This window comes from Neodiprion virginianus, chromosome 3 (genome assembly GCF_021901495.1).
Source record: "Neodiprion virginianus isolate iyNeoVirg1 chromosome 3, iyNeoVirg1.1, whole genome shotgun sequence".
Lineage (NCBI taxonomy): Eukaryota > Metazoa > Arthropoda > Insecta > Hymenoptera > Diprionidae > Neodiprion > Neodiprion virginianus.
In genome coordinates this window covers 32,524,770-32,535,025 of record NC_060879.1, presented here as the reverse complement: position 1 = coordinate 32,535,025, position 10,256 = coordinate 32,524,770, and positions in this window count along the sequence as shown.

Genomic DNA, 10,256 nt, shown 5'->3' with positions numbered 1-10,256 from the left:
AGAGTCTCCCCATTGGCTCGCAGCCTCCAAAGACGGCTCGTGATTAGCCGCCGAGCTAGCGGTACCGGCGCGTGTGTAAGCGTTAAACGCGTACCCGATCCTTCGGATCTGCTCCGATGTTTCCGCGACTCTTCGGCTGCCATGCACCAAGGCTGGTTACTCTGTGTAATTAGGGAACACGGTGACATGTTACCGTTTCATCTATATTTCTCCCTTATCTCTCCCGGTCGGACTCGGCTCGGCTCTCTCTGCCATTTCTCAACCGCAGCTCGTCCATCTTTCTTACCAACGTATTTTCTTTTACCGGAGGCTCAACAACCGCCCTCTTGGTGTAATTATTATTTGGAGAATGTTGTACGTTCGAATAGTATCGTCATTTCCTCATCTTCTTATTCGAAACGCAAGTTCTCTGCATCTGGAGTCGATATCAGGTGAAAATCTTGTCGCCTCTCGATCTTTCACACTCTCCGTAAACCGTAGTCGCGGGTGGGGGATCAAAACTTGGAAGGGTCAATATGTCGAATGGCCGATACGTCGAAATTTCAAACATGTATACGGAAATAAGATGACGAGCGATGAGTTGTTCGAAAAATTTATTTTTGAAAATCTCGCTCATCAGTAGCCATTCTAGTTTTTCTTTGAAACTTCGATGTATCAGCCATTCGAAATATTGACCCTTCCAAGTTTAGACCCCCACCCGTAGTCGTCGTGTCATGTAGATAAATAACGCAGCCCATATTAGTGACCGTCGATAAATTTGCACAATATTCAACGTTTTGAGTGCCGCTGTGTGTACCTAACGGAGTCAATCAGCTCGCGTTTAGGCATTAAGGATAGTGCAAAATACGAAAACAGGTTATGTATGATCGGTCTCTGAAGATATTAAAGAACGTTCACACGCGTGTGAAACGAATATTTATTCGCCGAGATTTTACAGAGTTATCTGCAGCGTTTATTTTCAGCGAAATTTTCTATTCAATCAATTTAAAATGGCTCGTTGAGAAAATTGGTGTCGATAAAAAGCTCAAGGCAGCACTACAAGTAGTTTGTCGAACCAACTATACGAGATATATAATATAGGAAGAAATACAGCGGCATTTAATTGCCGAGCAACGGAGGCTGCCAATACACCGCATCGATGGGTACAAGATGAGATAGGTACCAAAGTGTCGCGTCATTCTGATTCAAACGACTCCTTGTTGAAGCTTTACTAATTTTATTTCCATGCCAAATCGCTGGCATTATACACCGCGTCTGGTGTTTACAGCGTTCAGGAATTTTCCTGCAATATTTATAAATCTCGTCGATATGCAGCAATTAAGTATGAAAATGTCTCGTACAAGTAACCGTGCGATGTGAAACTGATTTGACGTAATTGCTCGTTCGCTTCCCTGAGCTTCGCGCTAATGACGTAGAAAAATGCAAACACTTTTCCAGTTTCCTCTACAACCACCCCGTGCTCGCTCATTAATACGACAGGAAATTATTCGCACACGCACAAGCCGGTCGCCTCGGTATAATTTACTTCGTGCATTATATTTTCAACATAGAAAATGATGTGCTAATTTAATCAAATTTATTAACGTCGCGTGCAATTATATCTACACAGATAAACTTTGGCTTACCCTGCAGCTGATTCAAGACGATTTAGTTACGTTTTATCTCTGTTGTTTCGTCCTCCGCACCTTCAGCTGACGGTTATTCCGACGTTCTCAAGTTATTCCAAGGGAAACAGGGGTCGTAAAGACGACCAAACAGATCCCAGTTGCATTCACAAGGAGTTTCTTGAATTTGATAACGGCCTGTAAGATCGAACAACTGCAGGGTTATGCCGAATGAGCATGCAAACTGAGATAGAGCATTGTGCTTAACACCCTCCCCAACGCTTCAATGCCATAACACCGGATGCTCAATGGAGTGTGAAATGCTCGGAAGATGTGTAACTAGATTATTGGAGTGGAGTGTGAGCTTGATCTCATTAAGCGTTTCAACTTTAACCGATCAGGCGTGTTGCATTTAACGTTTACTCTATTACGATTGACACATGCTTGATTCTTTTGAACTAGTATCACGGATTCACTCAACAAAGAACTGCATCCAACGAAGATAAATAATTTCAACGATAATTCTAGCGCCAGCAAAAGTTTAGTCGACAAAGTTTGAAAAATTGGCTATAAAGAATATGTAGCTAAAGATTATTTTAAATTCTAGCAAAACTTCACCTGCCATCCGTGTCGTTGATTTTTAAACACCAAGTACAGCGCCAGCGCTTATTTAATCACGGTATGTAAAACACTACTGGCATTTTTTTCTCTTACATGATTATCTGATGGTGCAGAGCTCGTTTGTTTTTCCATCCTTTGGCTTGGAGGATTTTCTCTTCTTGCACCGAAATTATACGAGGTGCAATAAAGATTGCGTGGTGAATTTTTTCACATCAACATTCCCTCTGAGGCTGATGGGTAAGAATCGAAAGTGCGAGGGGTGGTGAAAAAATACGAGATAGAAGTTAGTAACGTTAACGTAATGAAACGTAGAGAGGCAAAATCACTATTATTCATTTCTATAGTAACTTTGAAGTAGTCGAGTTTTTCAAATATTATATAATAATTTATTGCATCACCGACATTCCTGAAAACGTTAAATAATGATATTATCCGAAACGTGAATCGTTACGATAACATTACCAACTTCAGCTTCGTGAAAAAGTAGGGTGAAAGTGAAGTACGAACTTATATCGTGTCATAGTAAAACATGCGTGTTACAGAATTTCGGCAAAGACTACTCGCCGAATCATTCTCATTATTTTAATCGCAGTTTTTTACCGAAAAGAATCTGCGTATTTGTCGTTCTCGAATAGCTTCGTCGAAACGAGTCGATAACCGCGTTATGGGTGTATTGCAGCATCGTAATAGACATGATCTTGCAGTCAGTGGTTACAGGTGTAATATAACGCAATAAAAATAAGCAAGCGGATGAGCGGGGAAAAAGACCCAATGCCTAGGTGCAAAGAAGTGGGCTGCAGGAGGAATAGTTAATTAACAACGTCTTGCAAACTACGGGGTACCTCCAGTATCAACGACCTTTGAGCAGATGCATTTTTCAGCTCGTTCGCTAGGCAGTGGAAGCTTGTGAAGGTGTACAGAAGTATGGTTTTCTTTTCTATTTTCCCTGTTGGGTTAGAACTCTTGGATAATATAAGTAAACGAATCGAGGGATGGTGAGATTGAAATCGAATTTGTTCAGGGTCTTATGTTCTCGCTTTTTTTTTTTGTTTTTGCACAATCGTTAGTATTAAATCATCCGTTCGTTTGAAAATAAAATACGAAAAAAAAGTAAATTAAATAGTTCGGAATGGATAAGTGGCATTTTTGAACATTGAAGAACTGTGATGCTTTGACGAAATATCAGTAATCTAAAGATATAATGACCGGCTATTACCGAGTGGTAAAATTTATGGCAGGTACGTCGATACGAGAAGAAAGAAGAGCACGAAAGATTTGGGTCTGGGGACTATAACACCTACTTGCTTCGTTAATATTCGCATTTTACGGACTTAAATACTCGTTCACGCACACTACTGTACGAAACGCGTTTCACTTCTAGCATGAAAAACGGTCAAGATATTTATGTAATCATTACATTTCCATCACGCTTATCAAACCTGAAACCCGACGCGGAAACAGTAAATAGGCGTCGAGTGAGATGGGAAAAAAATTGAAGTGACTTTCATTTTCAAACCTTAATCGCTAGGGTCAAGTTTGTAAGGTTAGTCAAACGACTCTGGCTTGTTTGCCGGTGCATGTCGTGAAAATTTTTCAAGAGTAAATCCGTTGTTTGATCTGTCACACTTTGGAAGATGTAAGTAGTTACTGCGGTGTCGAGTTACCGTTGTATAAATATGTTAATTATTATTCCAGAGGATGGTTTTTTATTTTTCTCAAGGCGTGGCCAAACAAGTGTCGGAAAGAGAGAGAGAGAGAAAGAAAAAAAAAAAAAGCTTGTACACACACGGCAAATGAGAAGCAAGCATACGGTGTACAAACAAACAAGACTAAGACAAGGCCGGAGAAGAAAGGGATATCATCCATCACGTCTGGCGGACATTAAAGTACTATTAAGTAACGCGAGTGACACCTTAGCCGGATGGAGGGTCAAAGTAATTCCCGACGCAACAGCAAAGCCTGACCCGGTCCCATGGAGGAGTTTCCGCGTTTCTCAGTGTAATTCACGCTTCAATTAAATTCCCGTAAACGGGGGAAAGAGTCCCCGTTGGTCCTCGTCACAGGGAGATGATCCCGCGCCGGTTACCCGACGGTAGCGATCGCCGGTGATCGTCGAGCGTAAAAGGAACGCTACATCGTAGCCACGAGCGTCCGAATTCAGTGTGACCGGTCAGGTTAAGTGTCTAACTGTTCGCCCCGACCACCGCACCGCTGGACTCGTGAGTAGGGACCATGTGCCGTGTACTGTCGTGGCCTCGGTGGAAGATGAAAGATTGCCAGAGAGATGTGACTGGTAGCCGAATTACGCGACCGAGACACGGGAACGTGATGTCGACGGTGGCAAAAACGCTGTTTGATTTTTCAGGGGGGCGGGAAAGGAACATAGATATATATTTTCTGCTTCACCGACTATTTGGTTACACTTTGTACGGGTGTAACGTATTATACCTGAAACACTGGAATGAGCAAATTCGAAACAGTGTAATATCGCACCGCCGTAATAATAAAAAAAAAATAAAAATTATTCTTATTTTCAGTAAAAACCGACCGTGAGATTCGTGCTATTCTGGGCTCAAAAATGGAGCTCAATTAATGAATTATGATTGGTATGAACTTCTTGACACACTAAGATGGGGACAAAAAAATCTGTACCGGATGCCATTGACAATTTGTTTGTTTTTTTCGACGTGGAAAATTACCCCGATACACGAAGACCCGGTGTTTTCATAGTTTCAACCAACCGTTCATTGAATTCATTGTTACTGTAAAGTACAAACGACCGGGGCACATGGTAAGAGAAGATCTCTGGTAGCTCTGGGGGATTTGGTTCGTGGGAAGGTAACGTCAAGTTTCGCATGTAGACATCTTTAATCATAATGTCTCCGGGGTTGCAGAACTGGATTACTATATAGCGGTACAAATGGACCGCTTACATTAATCGGAAGAAGAATAGCCAGAGAAACTCAGAATGCAACAATCTCCCAGAGTTGCATTATCCGCTGTACAACAAGAAATGGGAAAAAGTTCAACCGGAAGCTCTTGAGCGTCCCAAGGCTGGGTAAAAACACTGCTATTACTATGGAGTCGGGATTACCACACAGTACGGCCTTCGGCAATGTTTTCCCGGAAAGAATTGGTTGGTATCTTACCATGCCACGTAGATATCTGATCGGTTTGTCTCGACGGTAAATTATTGTTTGGGGTCATTGGTCGGGTGCATTTTGATTTTCTCATCAAGTGAGTCTCTTTCTACGAGAGAAGCAAAAAGCGAGAAAGAGAGAAAAGAAAAACAACCAGCATTCTGCGGCTAGCAGCACGAGCGAAGACAAGTCAGATCGATGGCCTATGCCGCGTACTTTTTACAAACCTTTTATCGAAGCCATTCGACTGTTTTGCTTCAATCAAAACGGTCCAGGGACAAACGTTCACGGGTTTACTGTACCTCAATTGGCTTTGCCTCACGACTCCAGTTCTATCTTCTCTTGATGAACCGAATTCGAGACTGTTGCGGTGAAACGGGCGCTGCCTTCGTTAACGCGACGTACAGTCCACTCGACTGTCAATGGTTTTTCTTCACACCGCGCTTGGTCAGTCACCGAAGATCTTCGGACGACGTGCAAGAATTGATTGCACGTGCATTACACGCACGTCTCCCAATGTCACGTACCTACTGCCGGGACTTGCGGACAAGGAAACGTTGCGTCCCTCGACCGACGGAAGTGGTGAGAATTAGAATCAATTCTTTGAGATCGTACGGAATTCCTTTATCACTCCGCAACTTGTGATTTTAGTCTTCTCGCCAATCGTAAGGCCCTTAGGATCGCGGCAGCTCGTTACTAAAGGGATTCCATTATTTTTATGGACAACGAGTTCGAGCACTCTCCCACGGCGATTGGATCGTCTCTTTGCAGGAGGAAACCCTGTTTAAAGAACAATTACAGCACCCCTCGTGCGATGAATCCGGAAACAATTACACCTTGCTTACTTGTGTAACCCAGAAACTTCTTCCAGCAATTCAAATCCCCCGGTATTTCGTTTCACTCTGCATCGTATGATATTTCTCAAGATCTCCGTACTAACAATCAGGCTTTTTAACTGTCTTCGGTCGGATCCGAGCCAAGAAATATTGGGCAATGATTATGCGCAGAATTTTTGAAACAGACTATGATAGGGAGTAAATGTCATTGTTTCCAACTTCTTTCAAAGCATTGTCGAGTCTTTCTTTCACCTGACGAGGATTCCACCGCGTTCGCAATGCTATTCCTGCACCTAGGCGCAGCGTGGAAACTACGATACTATAATTCAGTCTTGGTGTTATTGCGTACCTGCAGAGTTCTCTGCTCCTCCCGCTGGATCTCGTCCTTCTGCGCTTCTTCCACCCAGCGTATAATCACTATATTTTAGTTCGTCAGTTAGGTCTTCGCGGCAGTACAGCGTAGCTCTCGGCTAAGCTCCAAGATGCATTGCCATCTCCTTCGAGGTTCACGGTCGGTCAAGGACTCGTTCCTCGAGGTTCTCCCCGCGCTTCCTCCGCGTCCTATGAAAGCTCGATTCAACATTCATTCCATTTCCCGCTCATATTCTCGTTCCTCGATCCACGTCTTCGCTTCCTTTTTTCTCGCCGATTATCTCGAATATGATCTAAAATAACATCGTCTCACAACGAAAACCAATCGATTTTTCACCCCGTGAAATTGTGTGGCCATGGATGGCGGATAAGTGTAGGGTCCATGGAACAGGGTATCAACTTTAGATTCACCGATGGGAAATACGGATGTCCACGTGTCCATGCATATCAGAAGTAATGGCATGCAACGTTTCCTTGTGACCATTGAAAGCATTCAGTGGTGTTTCAGCAATTATAAAGTAGAAATGCTACGGCCTTATTCGATTGACGCAAAAGTTATCAGCCAACATAAATTTACACGCATCACTGCGGCGATAAATGGTTTACTGTTATTATTTTGTATCAACTATAAGAAAATGAGATTTTTCGCAGTAACGTAAGTAAATAACTGAGGTAATACGGGTACAATGGCATAAAGCAGAAGAATAACGGGAACTTAATGATAAAGAGCAGAAGTAGCAAAGTACATGATACGGAATACGAGATATAAGCCGGGTCTGAGAGAACACATGTACCTACTCAATCCAATGGGCAGGGATAAAAAAAAAAACATGTATCACTTTTTGTACGAAGATCCGACCGCCCGCAGCCATAATTTACTAATACATAATAAATTCACCCTTGAATAGGTACATAACTTCTGAAAATTTGATATCGAAACGAGTCTTCCCTGCAGGAGGGTTCGTTAAATCTGCAGTAATTACAGAGCGATTAGTTGTTGAAGTATAAATCACGTTACCGAAACACAAACCGAGATTATCAGTTTGTATACAGTGTTTATGAGATATGCGGTATTTTCGTTATTTGAATTTTTGCTTCTTTCGCAATGCGCTTTCTTCCTATCCCTCTTCGTCGGAATGTTCAACGACTGCGTTTAGATTCGCGAAATTCGATGCGAACATGTGAACATACCGATGCATCCACCTCGAATCGTACGGATCCGTAATTTTACGGCTAACCCCGTGGACCGGCCTGCGTCATTCTAGAAGCGGAGGCGCCTGTCGTCCATTCCTAGGAAAACCATTAAGCTTCGTTTTATGTACATCGTAGCCCAGAACACCGGGTGAAAATCGCTCGACATAGACACGCGATTACAGGTATTCGTCGTTGCATGGAGGTCGGTTGTTGGATTTTACGACCGAAAACGTACACGCCTCACGGTACGCACCGAGAGAGAATTGCACAGCAGATGTTTTACCTCAATTGTGGCACTAGTTTTTCCGTTTTTTTTTTTTTTTTTCCTATCAGCTCCAATGGCCAATGTTACACAGGAATTCCACTCGATTCGTACAGGTCACCGTTTTCTAAGGTACCAAGTGCACCGTCGTGACTAACGGGAATCCCCGATAACTTTTAAAAAAGAATTGATCGGAGCGGATTCGTCAGATCAGGAAGAAAATAAAATGGTTGTTGTGTAAAATGGGAGAACAATAAGAACCCTCGGACGTGTTTGCGGAATGTTTCTTTTTTTTTTCTTCTTCTTGTTCGTCTTCACTGCAACCGGGAAGAGAATTCTTGCCGCGGTGGTATTGGTATAAATCCCGGTGAAAAACATTGATCTTGTAATAGTTTTTACGCGTAGCTGAGTCTCCGCGGATAGAAATCTAAGCAGAAAGGAAAATAAGAAATAAAAAATAAATAACGATGATCTCACCCGGATAAAGCGTTCCTTCCTAAATTTTACAAAATTCATCATAACGCGCCGACTTGTCGTTACACGTACGTGCCGGCGTGTTTGCGGAAGAGTTGATTTCACGCACGCAGCTGGCTGGGACGAGGATAATTGGCTAACGTCCTACGCACCACGAGATGCAAAGTATCTCTACCCACCGTCCGTGTAATCAGGTACACGGTACGTCGAAGATGTCGAAGGAGTGAAGCCTCGCCCTGACCGTGAGAGCGGACGACGAGTCAACTTCGCGGCGTCTGCGAGTCTTCCGGGCTCGAGGACGTATCCGATCCAACGAGCTTCGGTTTGCTCCGGGAATGAATTACTCTCACTAACGCGTGTATAATCTCTACGGAGCGTCGGTCGCCCCGAGTTATCTTCTGAAACCCATTTCCGGTGCCAACATGGAGCCGGGATATTATACGCACCGGGGTACGGTTGCGAATTTGCATCGTCAGGATGAACGATGAGGGTTTCATAGAGTGTTTTCTCTTCATTGGGAACACACGCCGAACGGTTGTCCGCAATGCGGGCGCTTTGGCACACTCCGATATTCATGCTCAGGTCAACATTGTAGCTACGCGGATAACGTTTCTCGTCTAGTGAGTCACGGCGATACTTCCGTGGATCGGACCTCGTTTTCGTCATTCTCATCGGCTGAATTGCGAGGTTCGGATGCCTTGGGATGTAAAAAATATAGAGAGAAAAGAGAGAAAACGAAGCACGGACAAGTGGTATGCTCGCCGAAGCTTGCTAAAAGAAAGGATTGAGAAAAAAAAAGAAAAATGTAACGGTTCCGGAGGATCAGGGCCGTCGATCAATGCGGTTCGACAAATAACTGGCTCTCCCGGGATAAATCCAGGCTCAAGAAACGGCGGGATAATCCTAGCTTGTCACGCAGTTCTCTTGTACGTTGACTAAGTTGCACGGTGTCAAAGGTCGTCTTCGGCTCTTCGCCTCGTGCGGACGTAATGCCGATAGATAAAACGTAAAACCAAAAAGATAATGATAGCTGAATAATATCCGGTGGTTGTTGCGAGCGGCGATGGAATAGCTGCCTGCACGTTTCTTGCTGTCGGCGGACGATCGTTTGATTAGCTATCATTATCACGGTGCCACGGAAAAATAGAGAACCGGTTAATTGCGACGATTCTACGAGGTGTCGAGACCATTTGACGGCTGAATTTACACTTCACGAGATGCGAGACTTCGAGTCACTTCGAGTCACTTCGTGGGCCGAAAAAAATCCTCAAGGTATTCCAATGAATTCGCATGGCTTCGAGTGAATTCAAATGGACTCGCGTAATTTCAACTGACTTTCCACCAAGCGCAGATCTTATATCCGACTTCAAGCATGGTTGACTCCTCTCGGTTGCATCGTCCGTAATTGTATCTGTCATTCTTACCTCAATCCGACAGAGAGTAATTGAAAAATATTAGAGACTGTAGCACTATCCGACCAATGGCCGATTGTCGTTTCCAATTAGGCTCGATGAATTTGCGGATCGAGTCTTATATTACAGCCCTCGTGTACAGACACTCTGCTGCGTATAATGTATCCTTGACAAATTGTTACGCTGCGTTGTCGGTCTATCATTTGAAACCTCTAGTCTCGGTATGATGGAGCCCAGACTTCTCGCCACGTTCATTGTCATCTGCTCCGAACCATGCTGCGATTCAAGTATGACCGTAATAAACCTCCCCCCATGGGAATGCGGAAGTCCCAGCACCCGAG